At 40.9% G+C, this 18,970-nt stretch overlaps 1 non-coding gene across 1 annotated transcript; it reads left to right on the forward strand.

Moving 5' to 3' along the window:
- The first annotated feature begins 14,931 nt into the window (after nucleotides 1-14,931).
- Nucleotides 14,932-15,039, forward strand: LOC130978655 (small nucleolar RNA R71). The gene has a single exon (XR_009086275.1). It is a non-coding gene; the product is annotated as a small nucleolar RNA R71 (small nucleolar RNA).
- Nucleotides 15,040-18,970: the final 3,931 nt, after the last annotated feature.

An 18,970-nucleotide genomic window follows, 5' to 3' on the forward strand; every position in this document is an offset into this window, starting at 1 on the left:
ATGAGAACACCCACGCGTACGCGTGGTTGACGCGTGCGCGTCGATTGGCAAATTTTTAATCCATGCGTTAGCGTGCATGACGCTTGTGTGTCGATGAGTTTTTGAGGCCATCCACGCGTGCGCGTGGAGTGCGCGTACGCGTGGCCCTGTTTTCATCCCAACGTTGATTTTTGAGTTTTAAAAGCCAAATCTCATACTTCTAAGCCTCCGATCTCACCATTTATGTCTTAAATCATTATAACATGCCTAGCTATTAAAAAGGGGCTAGTGAATGAGGTAACTTGCGAGTGAAGCAAGGGAAAAATGAATGATCAATGAGGATCAAAGATGATTATGTGAGATGCGGAGGATGGTGGTGGAAGTGCTTGTTATGCCATGGGCCGAAAGGCTGTAATTGTTAATGAAACGGCTGGTTATGGATTTAACCGTGAGCCGGGTGGCTGGTTATGGATTTAACCGTGAGCCGGAATGGCTGTGTATGATATGGATATTGGCTGGTTTTGGACTGAACCGTGAGCCGGATGGCTGATATGGATGTTGATCCATGGATGAGAATTCATGCATGTTTATGCTGAATTATTGATAATTGTGATTTGCACTTCCACTATCTGAGATACGAGTTTCCCTGGGTAGTAGCAGTGGCTAGCCACCACGTGCTCCAGGTTGAGACTTGATACTCTGTTGACCCTATGTCGTAAGTGTGGCCGGCACTGTGAAAGACCCGGATGAGCTCGCCCCCGTAAATATTCACCAGTGAGGTTGATGGATATAGATCATGATTATGATCAAGTTTATAACGAGTATAACTCAAGTTGGGGATGCGTGACAGAGGGACAGTCCAATGGTTAGCGACCAGGACTTGTCGGGTTGGCTCTATAACCGACAAGATGATATCATCAGCCACTAGGGACAAGCATTCATCATATGCATACTATGTGAATTGTTTGAGATTGCCTACTTGACTGCATACTATTTGCTAATTGTCTAACTGCCTTAATTGTTCCTATTTGTATATTTATTGTTTGATATAACTGTGTTTGCTACATTATATCCTGCTGGTGGTTGGGAGGTTTGAAGGAATTAGAAAGGAAAGTATTAGTTAGACTGAAGAATCTTTAGTCAGATGCCCTTATATGGTTTAGCTGGTTTATAAGCTTTGATATTATCTGGAGGAAGTACTAGGATTGCCTTTGGCTTTCCTCTATTATTATGTATTATATATGTGGAAGCTGTTACCATGCTGGGGACCTCTGGTTCTCACCCATGCGGATTTTGTGGTTTTCAAATGCAGGACGTGAGGTTTCCCGCTGAGGCATGCTGGAGACTTCTAGATTTGCGAAGATCCTTTATTCTCGGGACTATGTTTTGGTTTATATGTTTTGCTTAGATACTTTTATCTCCATTAAATAATACAAACTGTGATGACTCCTCTTATGGGAGATTTTGGAGAATAGGTTTTATGTATTGGTGTCCCTTTGGGTTTTCTTTGGGGTTTTCCTTATTTTTATCATATGTATATATTGCTATGCTCGGACCGGTTATCTTCGCAGCCGGATCTTGAGTCTTGATATTCCTGTTTTTGACACTCCTTTGTATATATATAATCTCGCGTTGGTTTATCCTTGTTCGTTACGTTATCAATCGGAGTGTTGCGCTTTTGAGTTGCGATTTTTTTTGTTTACCCCTTTTTCTACAAAGGCTCCTAGTTATAATCAAGCATTCATACTACTATACATACTAAATTTTTATTTTAGAGGTCGTAATACCTTGCCATCTCTGAATTATGACTTAAGCATAAGACTCTGTATGGTAGGGTGTTACATTATGGTATCAGAGCAGTTCATTCCTGTGCATTCTCTGTATGTGTGTTATGTGCTATTAGTATATCTGCTTGATATAATTGGCATAAACGTTCATGAGCATGCATTTGGGACTTTGAAGCACTAGACTTCCGATATTGAGACTGATCAACTTAATATCGATTGTTTGGTGTGTATAGGAACCAGATGGCGCCTCGTGGACGCGGTAGAGGTAGTGTGAGAGGTCGTTCGAATGCTCGTGCGCCGGAGAATAACCCTAACGACCCGGTGAACTTTATGACTGCGTTGGAGAACATGGCTGCTGCTATGCAAGCCACTGCTGAGGCTATTGGTCAACAGATGAACAACCATGGTAATGATGGAGGTGGAGTTCAGGGCCCGATGACACTAGCAAACTTTCTGAAGGTTAATCCGCCTAAGTTCAAGGGAACTACTAGCCCGACTGAGGCTGATACATGGTTTCAGGCTATAGAGCGAGCACTGCAAGCACAAGTGGTACCAAAAGGACAGCGTGTCGAGTTTGCTACCTATATGCTCACAGGTGAAGCGTCGCATTGGTGGCAAGGCATCCGACGTCTTCTGCAGCAGGGTGATGACTATATCACCTGGAATGTCTTCCAAGAAGAGTTCTATAAGAAATACTTTCCGACTTCTGCTAGGACGGCTAAGGAACTTGAATTGTTACAGCTGAAGCAGGGTACTATGTCCATATCAGAGTATAGTGACAAGTTTGAAGAGCTGTTCAGGTTCTCCCGTATGTGCCAAGGAACTCCGGTAGAATATGAGGAATGGAAGTGTGTTAAGTATGAAGGAGGACTCCGGAGTGATATCTTCAGTTCAGTAGGGCCAATGGAGATTAGAACTTTCTCCGAATTGGTGAACAAGTGTAGGGTTGCTGAAGAGTGTGTGAAAAGGGCAACCGCTGAGAAAGGGAGTCACAAAGGATCATTCCCACAGAACCGAGGGAAGAGCTTTGCACCTAGAGGTTCGTCTTTCAAGAGGGGAAGCTCTTTCAGGAGGCCCAACAACAACAACAATTTCCAAGGTAAGAAGTTTGGGAAGCAACCTCAGAATGATCAAGCTTGTACTAGGTGTGGAAGTCACCATCCGGGAGCACCATGCAAGGCCGGATGGGGTTTGTGCTACAATTGTGGAAAAGCGGGGCATAAAGTCGCAAGCTGCCCGGAGAAGCAGAAACAAGGTGCTGGGAAGGCACAACAGACTGGTCGGGTGTTCACCACTTCAGCTATAGGTGCCGAGGGATCCGAGACACTTATTAGAGGTAACTGTGAAATGGCTGGTCAAACTTTAAATGCTTTATTTGATTCGGGAGCATCGCATTCATTCATTGCATTTGAGAAAGCCCATGAGTTAGGATTGAAGATTGTAACTTTAGGTTATGATCTAAGAGTGTACAATGCTACCCATGAAGCCACGGTAACTAGGCTAAGATGCCCGGAAGTTTCCTTTAGGTTCAAGCAGCGTGATTTTATTCATAATTTAATCTGCTTACCGATGATCGGTCTTGATCTTATCTTGGGATTGGACTGGTTATCTAAGAATCATGTTCTGCTAGATTGTTCTACAAAGTCGGTGTACTTTATGCCGGAAGATACAGAGGGGCCGGTCGTGGTGAATAATTATTACTTGAATTCAATGATGGTGAACTATTCTGGAATCGAATGTCAGGGTATCTTGTTGTTAACTGCGGGCGTTTCAGGAGATGATCAAAGGTTGGAACAGATTCCGGTTGTGTGTGAGTTTCCGGAAGTGTTTCCCGATGATATTGATGAGTTTCCACCTAACCGAGAGGTTGAGTTTGCTATTGAATTGGTGCCCGGGGCGGGACCAATCTCAAGTGCTCCTTATAGGATGTCACCGTTAGAGATGAACGAGCTAAAGTCTCAGTTAGAGGACTTGTTGGGAAAGAATTTTATACGACCAAGTGTCTCTCCGTGGGGTGCTCCAGTGTTACTGGTAAAGAAGAAGGATGGGAGTATGCGGCTCTGTGTGGATTACAGGCAGCTAAACAAGGTTACAATAAAGAATAAGTACCCATTGCCGAGAATTGATGATCTCATGGATCAGTTACAAGGAGCTGGAGTTTTCTCCAAGATTGATTTGCGATCCGGTTATCACCAGATAAGGGTGAGGGGTGATGATATCCCTAAGACCGCTTTCAGGACTCGTTATGGTCATTACGATTAAACTGTAATGTCCTTTGGGTTGACGAACGCTCCTGCGGTATTCATGGATTACATGAATAGAGTTTTCCGTCCGTTTCTGGATAAATTTGTTGTTGTCTTCATTGATGACATACTAATTTATTCCAAGACTGAAGAAGAGCATGCGGAACACTTGAGGACCGTGTTGCAGATTCTAAAGGAGAAGAAACTTTATGCAAAACTGTCTAAGTGTGAGTTTTGGAAGAGTGAGGTGAAGTTTTTGGGTCACGTGGTGAGTAAGAAGGGAATAGTCGTAGATCCAACTAAGGTGGAGGCTGTGATGGATTGGAAGCAACCAACCACCGTAACAGAGATAAGGAGTTTTCTGGGTTTAGCTGGCTATTACCGAAGGTTTATCAAGGGCTTTTCACAGATAGCCTTGCCAATGACAAAGTTAACCCGCAAAGACACTCCGTTTGTTTGAACTCCTGAGTGCGAGGAGAGCTTTCAGACATTGAAGAAAAAGTTGACCACTGCACCTGTGTTAGTGTTACCTGAGCCGAATGAGCCATTTGAGGTGTATTGTGATGCTTCATTAAAGGGTTTAGGGTGCGTGCTGATGCAGCATCGTAATGTAATGGCGTATGCCTCATGACAGTTGAGACCCCATGAAGTTAGTTACCCTACGCACGATTTGGAACTCGCTGCGGTTGTGTTTGCCTTGAAGGTGTGGAGGCATTATCTCTATGGGGTTAAGTTCCAAGTTTTCTCCGATCATAAGAGCTTGAAGTACCTCTTTGATCAGAAAGAGCTTAATATGAGGCAGAGAAGGTGGATGGAATTGCTGAAGGACTACGACTTTGAGTTGCATTACCATCCGGGAAAGGCAAACGTAGTGGCGGATGCGTTAAGTCGGAAGTCATTATATGCGGCTTGGATGATGCTTCAAGAGGATAAGTTGCTCAAGGGATTCGAGAGTCTGAAAATTGGTGCTCGAGAAGTATCCGGAACTTTGTGTTTGAGCAGATTAGAGATCTCAAGTGACTTTAAGTCTGAACTCCTAAAGGCTCATCAAAATGATGAAGCGTTATGGAAGGTGTTACCGGCTATTGAGCAAGGAAAATAGTGGAGAGTGTCGGAAGAAAAAGATGGGTTATGGAGATTCAAGGGTAGGATTATTTTGCCGGATGTTGGCACCTTGAGGCATGATATCTTAAAGGAGGCACACAAAAGCGGATTCTCCATTCACCCGGGAAGTACTAAGATGTACCATGATTTAAAGGCGATGTTTTGGTGGCCGGGTATGAAGAATGATGTGGCGGAATATGTTTCAAAGTGCTTAACTTGTCAAAAGGTAAAGATTGAACATCAAAGACCTTCCGGGATGTTGCAACCTTTAGAGATTCCACAATGGAAGTGGGAAAGTATTGCAATGGACTTTGTGTCAGGATTGCCAAGGACTAGGGCTGGTTTTGATGCTATTTGGGTGATTGTGGACCGACTGACGAAGTCAGCTCACTTTTTGCCCATTCGTATGACTTACACCCTTGAGGAGCTAGCGCGATTATACATAAAGGAGATTGTGAGACTTCACGGTGTACCTGCTACTATAATCTCTGATAGAGATCCTCGTTTCACTTCAAGGTTTTGGGGTTCATTTCAGAAAGCTTTTGGAACCCGATTAAGCTTGAGCACGGTTTACCATCCTCAAACAGATGGTTGATGAGTGGATATTTTATACGCTTTTTGGGGGTAATTTCATGTAGATTTTAGCATGTTTTAATTAGTTTTTAGTTAAATATTATTAGTTTTTAGGCAAAAATCATATTTCTGGACTTTACTATGAGTGTGTGTATTTTTCTGTGATTTCAGGTATTTTCTGGCTGAAATTGAGGAAGCTGAGCAAAAATCTGACTTAGGCTGAAAAAGGACTGCTGATGCTGTTGGATCCTGACCTCCCTGCACTCGAAATGGATTTTCTGGAGCTACAGGAGTCCAATTGGCGCGCTCTCAACGGCGTTGGAAAGTAGACATCCAGAGCTTTCCAGCAATATATAATAGTCCATACTTTGCGCGAAGATAGATGACGTAACTTGGCGTTGAACGCCAAGTACACGCTGTTGTTTGGAGTTAAACGCCAGAAACACGTCATGATCCGGAGTTAAACGCCCAAAACACGTCATAACTTGGAGTTCAACTCCAAGAAAAGCCTCTACTCGTGGATAACTTTAGTTTCAGCCCCAGCACATACCAAGTGGGCCCCAGAAGTGGATTTCTGCACCAATTATCTTAGTTTACTCATATTCTGTAAACCTAGGTTACTAGTTTACTATTTAAACAACTTTTAGAGAATTATTTGGTACCTCATGACATTTTCAGATCTGAATTACATACTTTTTGACGGCATGAGTCTCTAAACTCCATTGTTGGGGGTGAGGAGCTCTGCAGCGTCTCGATGAATTAATACAATTCCTTTATTTTCCATTCAAACACGCTTGTTCGTATCTAAGATGTTCATTCGCGCTTAATTATGGAGAAGGTGATGATCCGTGACACTCATCACCTTCCTCAATCCATGAACGTGTGCCTGACAACCACCTCCGTTCTACATCAGATTGAATGAGTATCTCTTAGATTCCTTAATTAGAATCTTCGTGGTATAAGCCGGATTGATGGCAGCATTCATGAGAATCCGGAAAGTCTAAATCTTGTCTGTGGTATTCCGAGTAGGATTCTGGGATTGAATGACTGTGACGAGCTTCAAACTCCTGAAGGCTGGGCGTTAGTGACAGACGCAAAAGAATCAATGGATTCTACTCCAACCTGATTGAGAACCGACAGATGATTAGCCGTGCTGTGACAGAGCATAGGAACGTTTTCACTGAGAGGATGGGAAGTAGCCATTGACAACGGTGACACCCTACATAGAGCTTGCCATGGAAGGAGCCTTGCGTGTGTTGAAGGATTTCAAGGAAGAGTTGAAGTTCAAAGGACAAAGCATCTCCAAAACTCCAACATATTCCCCATTACTGCACAACAAGTAACGCTATTATTCTCTTTTATTTCTCCAATCTAATAATTCCAACTGATAATTTTAATTAGTATCCTGACTAAGAATAATAAGACAAACATAGTTCGTTTCAACAAAAATAATCTCCGTGGGATCGACCCTTACTCACGTAAGGTATTACTTGGACGACCCAGTGCACTTGCTGGTTAGTTGTGCGGATCACAAATTCGTGCACCAAGTTTTTGGCGCCGTTGCCGGGGATTATTTGAGTTTGAACAACTAAAGGTTTATTTTATTTCTTAGATTAGGAATAATTTATTTTTATTATTTTTATTGTTATAGAGTCATCAAATTCTGATAGGATAGTTCTTTTCAAAAATTTCTTTTCAAAAATATTATTCTTCTTTATTAATTGTTAATTTTTGTGAGTTTGGTGTCTTGTTCTAAGTTTGGTGTCAATTGCATATTTTATATTTTTCTTTACAATTTTCGAACTTGTGTTCTTTGTTCTTCATTGATCTTCAAGTTGTTCTTGTTTATTTTTCTTGTTTGATCTTGAATTTTTCTTGTTTTGTGTCTTTTCTTGTTTTTCTTGTGCTTTTTCAAAACATTAACTTTCAAAAATTGTACTTTTATCCATAAAAATAATACATCTTTAAAATACGTTACATTTTTAGCTCAGTTGATTATAGCGTGGGTTTATGTTCTTAGCAATTAGGCACCTTCTTTTTAAAATCCTTTTTCAAAAATAATTTTTCTTGATTTAATTTTGTGCCAAACTTTAAGTTTGGTGTTTTCTTGTTAATCTTTTCATAATTTTCGAAAATTTTATTAAAGTTTTCTAAAAATTTTAAGTTTGGTGTTCTTCCTTTTATTCTTGGTGTTCTTGTGAATCTTCAAAGTGTTCTTGAGTTTTTCTTGTGTCTTGATCTTAAAATTTTTAAGTTTGGTGTTCCTTGGTGTTTTCCCTCAAAAAATTTTCGAAAATAAGGAGCATTAAATCTAAAAATTTTAAGTCTTGTGTCTTTTGTGTGTTTTTCTCTTTCATCATAAAATTCAAAATTCAAAAAAAAATTTATATTTTCTAACTAACTCTGATCTACATTTTTCGAAAATTTTATATAAAAATTCAAATTTCAATTTCAAAATATTTACAATTTCTTTTATTTATTTCGTTTTTTTTATTTTACTTTATAAAAATTAATTCAAAAAAAAATAAAATCAATATATAAATTATCCCTTGTATTCCATCATGGAAGCAAGTAGGAATGAACAGTCCAAGAGGACTCTGGGGTCATATGCTAGCCCCACTACTGCTTCATATGGGAGTAGTATCTGTATACCCTCCATTGGAGTTAGTAGCTTTGAGTTGAATCCTCAGCTCATTATCATGGTGCAGCAAAACTGCCAGTATTCTGGTCTTCCACATGAAGAACCTACAGAGTTTCTGGCACAATTTTTGCAAATTGCTAACACAGTACATGATAAGGAAGTGGATCAGGATGTCTACAGATTATTACTGTTTCCATTTGCTGTAAAAGATCAAGCTAAGAGGTGGTTAAATAACCAACCTAAGAACAGCATAAAAACATGGAAGCAGCTTGGTGCACGAAATTGTGATCAATACTTTTCAATACACAAAACAATCCCCGGTAATGGCTCCAAAGACTTGGTGCTCAATACCATGGCATAAACACAACTTCGCACAACTAACCAGCAAGTGCACTGGGTCGTCCAAGTAATAAACCTTACGCGAGTAAGGGTCGATCCCACGGAGATTGTTGCTATGAAGCAAGCTATGGTCACCTTGTAAATCTTAGTCAGGCAAACTCAAATGGGTATAGATGATGAACGAAATAAACATAAAGGTAAAGATAGAGATACTTATGTATATCATTGGTGAGAGCTTCAGATAAGTGTATGAAGATGCCTTCCCTTCTGTCTCTCTGCTTTCCTACAGTCTTCATCCAATCCTTCTTACTCCTTTCCATGGCAAGCTCATGTAGGGTTTCACCGTTGTCAGTGGCTACCTCCCATCCTCTCAGTGAAAATACGTCCCGATGCTCTGTCACAGCATGGCTAATCATCTGTCGGTTCTCGGTCAGGCCGGAATAAAATCCATTGATAATTTTGCATCTGTCACCAGACGCCCCGCCTGCTAGGAGTTTGAAGCACGTCACAGTCATTCAATCATTGAATCCTACTCAGAATACCACAGACAAGGTTAGACTTTCCGGATTCTCTTGAATGCCGCCATCAGTTCTTGCCTATACCACGAAGACTCTGATCTCACGGAATGGTTGGCTCGTTTGTCAGACCAGCACTCGGTTGTCAGGCGATCAACCATGCATCGTGCAATCAGGAATCTAAGAGATATTCACTAGAGCCTCGGATGCTTGTAGAACAAGAGTGGTTGTCAGTCACTTTGTTCATGGGTGAGAATGATGATGAGTGTCACGGATCATCACATTCATCAAGTTGAAGAACAAGTGATATCTTGGATAAAGAACAAGCGAAATTGAATAGAAGAACAATAGTAATTGCATTAATACTCGAGGTACAGCAGAGCTCCACACCTTAATCTATGGTGTGTAGAAACTCCACCGTTGAAAATACATAAGAACAAGGTCCAGGCATGGCCGAATGGCCAGCCTCCCAATGATCTAAGATAGCATAAAAATCAAAGATGGCTACCCAGATTCGATCTCAAATACAATAGTAAAAGGTCCTACTTATAGAAAACTAGTAGCCTAAGGTGTACAAAGATGAGTAAATGACATAAAAATCCACTTCCGGGCCCACTTGGTGTGTGCTTGGGCTGAGCATTGAAGCATTTTCGTGTAGAGACTCTCCTTGGAGTTAAACGCCAGCTTTTATGCCAGTTTGGGCGTTTAACTCCCATTTAGGTGCCAGTTTCGGCGTTTAACGCTGGGATTTCTATAGGTGACTTTGAACGCCGGTTTGGGCCATAAAATCTTGGGCAAAGTATGGACTATCATATATTGCTGGAAAGCCCAGGATGTCTACTTTCCAACGCCGTTGAGAGCGCGCCAATTGGGCTTCTGTAGCTCCAGAAAATCCACTTTGAATGCAGGGAGGTCAGAATCCAACAGCATCTGCAGTCCTTTTCAGTCTCTGAATCAGATTTTTGCTCAGGTCCCTCAATTTCAGCCAGAAAATACCTGAAATCACAGAAAAACACACAAACTCATAGTAAAGTCCAGAAAAGTGAACTTTAACTAAAAACTAATAAAAATATACTAAAAACTAACTAGATCATACTAAAAACATACTAAAAACAATGCCAAAAAGTGTACAAATTATCCGCTCATCACAACACCAAACTTAAATTGTTGCTTGTCCTCAAGCAACTGAAACTCAAATAAGATAAAAAGAAGAGAATATGCAATGAACTCCAAAAACATCCATGAAGATCAGTATTAATTAGATGAGCGGGGCTTTTAGCTTTTTGCCTCTGAATAGTTTTGGCATCTCACTTTATCCTTTGGTATTCAGAATGATTGGCTTCTTTAGGAACTCAGAGTCCAGATAGTGTTATTGATTCTCCTAGTTAAGTATGATGATTCTTGAACACAGCTACTTATTGAGTCTTGGCTGTGGCCCAAAGCATTCTGTCTTCCAGTATTACCACCGGATACATACATGCCACAGACACATAATTGGGTGAACCTTTTCAGATTGTGACTCAGCTTTGCTAAAGTCCCCAATTAGAGGTGTCCAGGGTTCTTAAGCACACTCTTATTGCCTTGGATCACAACTTTATTGCTTTCTTTTTTTCTTTTTCTTTTCTTTTCTTTTTTTTTTCGTTTTCTCTCTTTTTTTTTTTCACTGCTTTTTCTTGCTTCAAGAATCATTTTTATGATTTTTCAGATCCTCAGTAACATGTCTCCTTTTTCATCATTCTTTCAAGAGCCAACATTCATGAACCACAAATTCAAAAGACATATGCACTGTTTAGGCATGCATTCAGAGAACAAAAGTGTTGCCACCACATCAAAATAATTAAACTGTTATAAAATTTAAAATTCATGCAATTCTTCTCTTTTTCAATTAAGAACAATGTTTATTTAAGAAAGGTGATGGATTCATAGGACATTCATAACTTTAAGGCATAGACACTAAGACACTAATGATCACAAGACACAAACATGGACAAACATAAAGCATAAATTTCAAAAAATAAGAGAATAAAGAACAAGGAGATTAAAAAACGGGTCCACCTTTAGTGATGGCGGCTCTTTCTTCCTTTTGAAGATCCTATGGAGTGCTTGAGCTCCTCAATATCTCTTCCTTGTCTTTGTTGCTCCTCTCTCATGATTCTTTTATCTTTCTCTTATTTCATGGAGGAGAATGGAGTGTTCTTGGTGCTCCACCCTTAGTTGTCCCATGTTGGAACTCAACTCTCCTAGGGAGGTGTTAATTTGCTCCCAATAGTCTTGTGGAGGAAAGTGCATCCCTTGAGGCATCTCAGGGATCTCATGATGAGATGGGTCTCTTGTATGCTCCATCCTTTTCTTAGTGATGGGCTTATCCTCATCAATGGGGATGTCTCCCTCTATGTCAACTCCCACTGAATAACAGAGGTGACAAATGAGGTGAGGAAAGGCTAACCTTGCTAAGATAGAGGACTTGTCCGCCACCTTATAGAGTTCTTGGGCTATAACCTCATGAACTTCCACTTCTTCTCCAATCATGATGCTATGAATCATGATGGCACGGTCTAGAGTAACTTCGGACCGGTTGCTAGTAGGAATGATTGAGTATTGGATAAACTCCAACCACCCTCTAGCCACGGGCTTGAGGTCATGCCTTCTCAATTGAACCGGCTTCCCTCTTGAATCTCTCTTCCATTGGGCGCCCTCTTCACATATGACTGTGAGGACTTGGTCCAACCTTTGATCAAAGTTGACCCTTCTTGTGTAAGAATGCTCATCTCCTTGCATCATAGGCAAGTTGAATGCCAACCTTACACTTTCCGGACTAAAATCCAAGTATTTCCCCCGAACCATAGTAAGATAATTCTTTGGATCCGGGTTCACACTTTGATCATGGTTCTTGGTGATCCATGCATTGGCATAGAACTCTTGAACCATCAAGATTCCGACTTGTTGAATGGGGTTGGTAAGCACTTCCCAACCTCTTCTTCGGATCTCATGGCGGATCTCCGGATATTCACCCTTTTTGAGTGAAAAGGAGACCTCGGGGATCACCTTCTTCAAGGCCACAACTTCATAGAAGTGGTCTTGATGCACCCTTGAGATGAATCTATCCATCTCCCATGACTCGGAGGTGGAAGCTTTTGCCTTCCCTTTCCTCTTTCTAGAGGTTTCTCCGGCCTTGGATGCCATAAATGGTTATGGAAAAACGAAAAAGCAACGCTTTTACCACACCAAACTTAAAATGTTTGCTCGTCCTCGAGCAAAAGAAGAAAGAAGAGAGTAGAAGAAGAAGAAATGAGGAAGAAGGGAATGGCTTTGTGTTCGGCCAAAGAGGTGGGAAAGTGATGTTTAGGTTGTGTGAAAATGAAGGGGTGAAGAAGGGTATATATAGGAGAGGGGGGCTCATGGTTCGGCCATGTATGGGTGGGTTTGGGAGGAAAAGTGGTTTGAATTTGAATGGTGAGGTAGGTGGGGTTTTATGAAGGATGGATGTGAGTAGTGAAGAGAAAGATGGGATTTGAAAGGTGAGGAGTTTTTGGGGAAGAGGTGTTGAGGTGATTGGTGAATGGGTGAAGAAGAGAGAGTGTGGTGGGGTTGGTGGGGATCCTGTGGGGTCCACAGATCCTGTGGTGTCAAGAAAAAGTCATCCCTGCACCAAATGGCAACAAAAATCACGTTTTGTGCCAAATCTGGCGTTAAACGCCGGGCTGGTGCCCATTTCTGGCGTTTAACGCCAGCTTCTTGCCCTTTTCTGGCGTTTAACGCCAGTCTGGTGCCCCTTTCTGGCGTTAAACGCCCAGAATGGTGCCAGACTGGGCGTTAAACGCCCAACTGCTAGCCTCACTGGCGTTTAAACGCCAGTGGGTTCTTCCTCCAGGGTGTGCTATTTTTCTTCCTGTTTTTCATTTTGTTTTTGCTTTTTCAATTGATTTTGTGACTTCTCATGATCATCAACCTACAAAATAAAGTAAAATAACAAAAGAAAATAGATAAAATATAACATTGGGTTGCCTCCCAACAAGCGCTTCTTTAATGTCAGTAGCTTGACAGAGGGCTCTCATGGAGCCTCACAGATATTCAGAGCAGTGTTGGAACCTCCCAACACCAAACTTAGAGTTTGAATGTGGGGGTTCAACACCAAACTTAGAGTTTGGTTGTGGCCTCCCAACACCAAACTTAGAGTTTGACTGTGGGGGCTCTGCTTGTCTCTGATTTGAGAGAAGCTCTTCATGCTTCCTCTCCAAGGTGACAGAGGGATATCCTTGAGCCTTAAACACAAAGGATTCTTCATTCACTTGAATGATCAGTTCACCTCCATCAACATCAATCACAGCCTTTGCTGTGGCTAGGAAGGGTCTGCCAAGGATGATGGTTTCATCCATGCATTTCCCAGTCTCTAGGACTATGAAATCAGTAGGGATGTAATGGTCTTCAATCTTCACCAAAACATCCTCTACAAGTCCATAAGCTTGTTTTCTTGAATTGTCTGCCATCTCTAGTGAGATTCTTGCAGCTTGTACCTCAAAGATCCCTAGCTTCTCCATTACAGAGAGAGGCATGAGGTTTACACTTGACCCTAAGTCACACAGAGCCTTCTTGAAGGTCATGGTGCCTATGGTACAAGGTATGGAAAACTTCCCAGGATCTTGTCTCTTTTGAGGTAATTTCTGCCTAGACAAGTTATCCAGTTCTTTGGTGAGCAAAGGGGGTTCATCCTCCCAAGTCTCATTTCCAAATAACTTGTCATTTAGCTTCATGATTGCTCCAAGGTATTTAGCAACTTGCTCTTCAGTGACATACTCATCCTCTTCAGAGGAGGAATATTCATCAGAGCTCATGAAAGGCAGAAGTAAGTCCAATGGAATCTCTATGGTCTCATTTTGAGCCTCGGATTCCCATGGTTCCTCATTGGGGAACTCAGTGGAGGTCAGTGCACGCCCATTGAGGTCTTCCTCAGTGGCGTTCACTGCCTGACCTTCCTCTCCAAATTCGGCCATGTTAATGGCCTTGCACTCTCCTTTTGGATTTTCTTCTGTATTACTTGGAAGAGTACTTGGAGGGAGTTCAGTAACTTTCTTGCTCAGCTGTCCCACTTGTGCCTCCAAATTCCTAATGGAAGACCTTGTTTCAGTCATGAAACTTTGAGTGGTTTTGATTAGATCAGAGACCATGGTTGCTAAGTCAGAGGGGTTCTGCTTAGAATTCTCTGTCTGTTGCTGAGAAGATGATGGAAAAGGCTTGCCATTGCTAAACCTGTTTCTTCCACCATTATTATTGTTGAAACCTTGTTGAGGTCTCTCTTGATTCTTCCATGAGAAATTTGGATGATTTCTCCATGAAGAATTATAGGTGTTTCCATAGGGTTCTCCTAGGTAATTCACCTCTTCCATTGAAGGGTTCTCAGGATCATAAGCTTCTTCCTCAGATGAAGCATCCTTAGTACTGCTTGGTGCATTTTGCATTCCAGACAGACTTTGAGAAATCAAATTGACTTGTTGAGTCAATATCTTGTTCTGAGCCAATATGGCATTCAGAGCATCAATCTCAAGAACTCCTTTCTTCTGACTTGTCCCATTGTTCACAGGATTCCTTTCAGAAGTGTACATGAATTGGTTATTTGCAACCATTTCAATTAGCTCTTGAGCCTCTGTAGGCGTCTTCTTCAGATGAAGAGATCCTCCAGCAGAGCTATCCAAGGACATCTTGGATAGTTCAGAGAGACCATCATAGAAAATACCTATGATGCTCCATTCAGAAAGCATGTCAGAAGGACATTTTCTGATTAATTGTTTGTATCTTTCCCAAGCTTCATAGAGGGATTCTCCATCCTTCTGTCTGAAGGTTTGGACTTCCACTCTAAGCTTACTCAATTTTTGAGGTGGAAAGAACTTTGCCAAGAAGGCATTGACTAGCTTTTCCCAAGAGTCCAGGCTTTCTTTAGGTTGAGAGTCCAACCATGTTCTAGCTCTGTCTCTTACAGCAAAAGGGAATAGCATAAGTCTATAGACTTCAGGGTCTACCCCATTAGTCTTGACAGTGTCACAGATTTTCAAGAATTCAGCTAAGAACTGATGAGGATCTTCCAGTGGAAGTCTATGGAACTTGCAATTCTGTTGCATTAGAGAAACTAATTGAGGCTTAAGCTCAAAGTTGTTTGCTCCAATGGCAGGGATAGAGATGCTTCTCCCATAGAAGTCGGGAGTAGGTGCAGTAAAGTCACCCAGCACTTTCCTTGCATTGTTGGCATTGTTGTTGTTTTCGGCTGCCATGGCTTCTTCTTCTTTGAAAAATTCGGTCAGGTCCTCAGCAAAGAGTTGTGCCTTAGCTTCTCTTAGTTTTCGCTTCAAGGTCCTTTCAGGTTCAGGGTCAGCTTCAACAAGAATGCCTTTGTCTTTGTTCCTGCTCATATGAAAGAGAAGAGAACAAGAAAATGTGGAATCCTCTATGTCACAGTATAGAGATTCCTTGATGTGTCAGAGGAAAAGAAAATTAGAAGGCAGAAGTAGAAAATTCGAACTTATCAAAGAAGATGGAGTTCAAATTTTGCATTAAGGAATAGTGTTAGTCCATAAATAGAAGGATGTGAGAAGAAGGGAAGTAGTATTCGAAAATTAAGTAAAAGATTTTGAAAACTTTTTTGAAAAACACTAATTGATTTTCGAAAATAAAAGTGGGAAAGAAATCAAGTGATTTTTGAAAAGATTTTGAAATTAGAAATCAAAAAGATTTGATTGAAAACTATTTTGAAAAAAAATGAAGTTAAGAAGATATGATTGGTTTTTTAAAAAAAAACTGTGATTGGGAAAATATGATTTGAAATCAATTTTTTTAAAAAAAAGATTTGATTTAAAAGTAAAAAAAATTGATAACTTAGCTATCAAGAAAAGATATGATTCAATCATTAAACCTTTCTCAACAGAAAAGGCAACATACTTGAAATGTTGAATCAAATCATTAATTGATAGCAAGTATCTTTAAAAATGGAAAGAAAGTAATTTGAAAAAAAGATTTGATTGAAGAATTGATTTGAAAAAGATTTGATTTTGAAAAGATTTTGAAAACTAAAAAAATTTGAGTTGAAAACAAATTCTCCCCCCTTTAGCCATCCTGGCGTTAAACGCCCAGAATGGTGCACATTCTGGCGTTTAACGCCCAAAACTCTACCCTTTTGGGCGTTAAACGCCCAACCAGGTACCCTGGCTGGCGTTTAAACGCTAGTCTGTCCTTCTTCACTGGGCGTTTTGAACGCCAGCTTTTTCTGTATAGTTCCTCTGCAGTATGTTCTGAATCTTCAATTCTTTGTATTATTGACTTGAAAAGACACTAATAAAAAATATTTTTGGATTTTTAATAATAATGAAAAATCAAAATGCAACTAAAATCAAATAACAATGCATGCAAGATACCAAACTTAGCAGTTTGAATAGTACTGACACTAACAACATGAGAATGCATATGAGACACACAAAAACACTCAAGTCAATAGAATTCAAAGATCAAAACACGAAAATCATCAAGAATTACTTGAAGATCCTTAAGACACATGAATGAATGCATGCAAATGACACCAAACTTAAGATGAGACACTAGACTCAGACAAGAAATTTTTTGGTTTTTATGATTTTTTTTTTTATTTTTTTTTTTTTTGTGTTTTTCGAAAATTAAGTGGAAAAAGATATCAAAATTCTTAATGAGAATTCCAGGAATCAGTGCAATGCTAGTCTAAGACTCCGGTCCAGGAATTAGACATGGCTTCACAGCCAGCCAAGCTTTCGAAGAAAGCTTCGGTCCAAAACACTAGACATGGCCAAAGGCCAGCCAAGCCTTAGCAAATCATTGCTCCAAAAGCAAGATTGATGAAAATCAACAAGCTCTTGTGATGATCAGTTGAAACCTCGGTCCAATGAAATTAGACATGGCTTCTCAGCCAGCCAGATCTCAACAAATCATCATGAAACTCTAGAATTCATCTTCAAGAATTTCGAAAAAAAATACCTAATCTAAGCAACAAGATGAACCGTCAGTTGTCCATACACAAACAATCCCCGGCAACGGCGCCAAAAACTTGGTGTACGTTGCCGGATCAAAACATGGCACTGTTATTGCAGGGAACAAATGTGAAACCGTAGTTAGGACATTTAATTCCCCGGCAACGGCGCCAAAAACTTGGTGCACGAAATTGTGATCAATACTTTTCAATACACAAAACAATCCCCGGTAATGGCTCCAAAGACTTGGTGCTCAATACCATGGCATAAACACAACTTCGCACAACTAACCAGCAAGTGCACTGGGTCGTCCAAGTAATAAACCTTACGCGAGTAAGGGTCGATCCCACGGAGATTGTTGCTATGAAGCAAGCTATGGTCACCTTGTAAATCTTAGTCAGGCAAACTCAAATGGGTATAGATGATGAACGAAATAAACATAAAGGTAAAGATAGAGATACTTATGTATATCATTGGTGAGAGCTTCAGATAAGTGTATGAAGATGCCTTCCCTTCCGTCTCTCTGCTTTCCTACAGTCTTCATCCAATCCTTCTTACTCCTTTCCATGGCAAGCTCATGTAGGGTTTCACCGTTGTCAGTGGCTACCTCCCATCCTCTCAGTGAAAATACGTCCCGATGCTCTGTCACAGCATGGCTAATCATCTGTCGGTTCTCGGTCAGGCCGGAATAAAATCCATTGATAATTTTGCATCTGTCACCAGACGCCCCGCCTGCTAGGAGTTTGAAGCACGTCACAGTCATTCAATCATTGAATCCTACTCAGAATACCATAGACAAGGTTAGACCTTCCGGATTCTCTTGAATGCCGCCATCAGTTCTTGCCTATACCACGAAGACTCTGATCTCACGGAATGGTTGGCTCGTTTGTCAGACGAGCACTCGGTTGTCAGGCGATCAACCATGCATCGTGCAATCAGGAATCCAAGAGATATTCACTAGAGCCTCGGATGCTTGTAGAACAAGAGTGGTTGTCAGTCACTTGTTCATGGGTGAGAATGATGATGAGTGTCACGGATCATCACATTCATCAAGTTGAAGAACAAGTGATATCTTGGATAAAGAACAAGCGGAATTGAATAGAAGAACAATAGTAATTGCATTAATACTCGAGGTACAGCAGAGCTCCACACCTTAATCTATGGTGTGTAGAAACTCCACCGTTGAAAATACATAAGAACAAGGTCCAGGCATGGCCGAATGGCCAGCCTCCCAATGATCTAAGATAGCATAAAAATCAAAGATGGCTACCCAGATTCGATCTCAAATACAATAGTAAAAGGTCCTACTTATAGAAAACTAGTAGCCTAAGGTGTACAAAGATGAGTAAATGACATAAAAATCCACTTCCGGGCCCACTTGGTGTGTGCTTGGGCTGAGCATTGAAGCATTTTCGTGTAGAGACTCTCCTTGGAGTTAAACGCCAGCTTTTATGCCAGTTTGGGCGTTTAACTCCCATTTAGGTGCCAGTTCCGGCGTTTAACGCTGGGATTTCTATAGGTGACTTTGAACGCCGGTTTGGGCCATCAAATCTTGGGCAAAGTATGGACTATCATATATTGCTAGAAAGCCCAGGATGTCTACTTTCCAACGCCGTCGAGAGCGCGCCAATTGGGCTTCTGTAGCTCAAGAAAATCCACTTCGAATGCAGGGAGGTCAGAATCCAACAGCATCTGCAGTCCTTTTCAGTCTCTGAATCAGATTTTTGCTCAGGTCCCTCAATTTCAGCCAGAAAATACCTGAAATCACAGAAAAACACACAAACTCATAGTAAAGTCCAAAAGTGAA

The sequence above is a fragment of the Arachis stenosperma genome, chromosome 4 (assembly GCF_014773155.1).
Source record: "Arachis stenosperma cultivar V10309 chromosome 4, arast.V10309.gnm1.PFL2, whole genome shotgun sequence".
Classification (NCBI taxonomy): domain Eukaryota; kingdom Viridiplantae; phylum Streptophyta; class Magnoliopsida; order Fabales; family Fabaceae; genus Arachis; species Arachis stenosperma.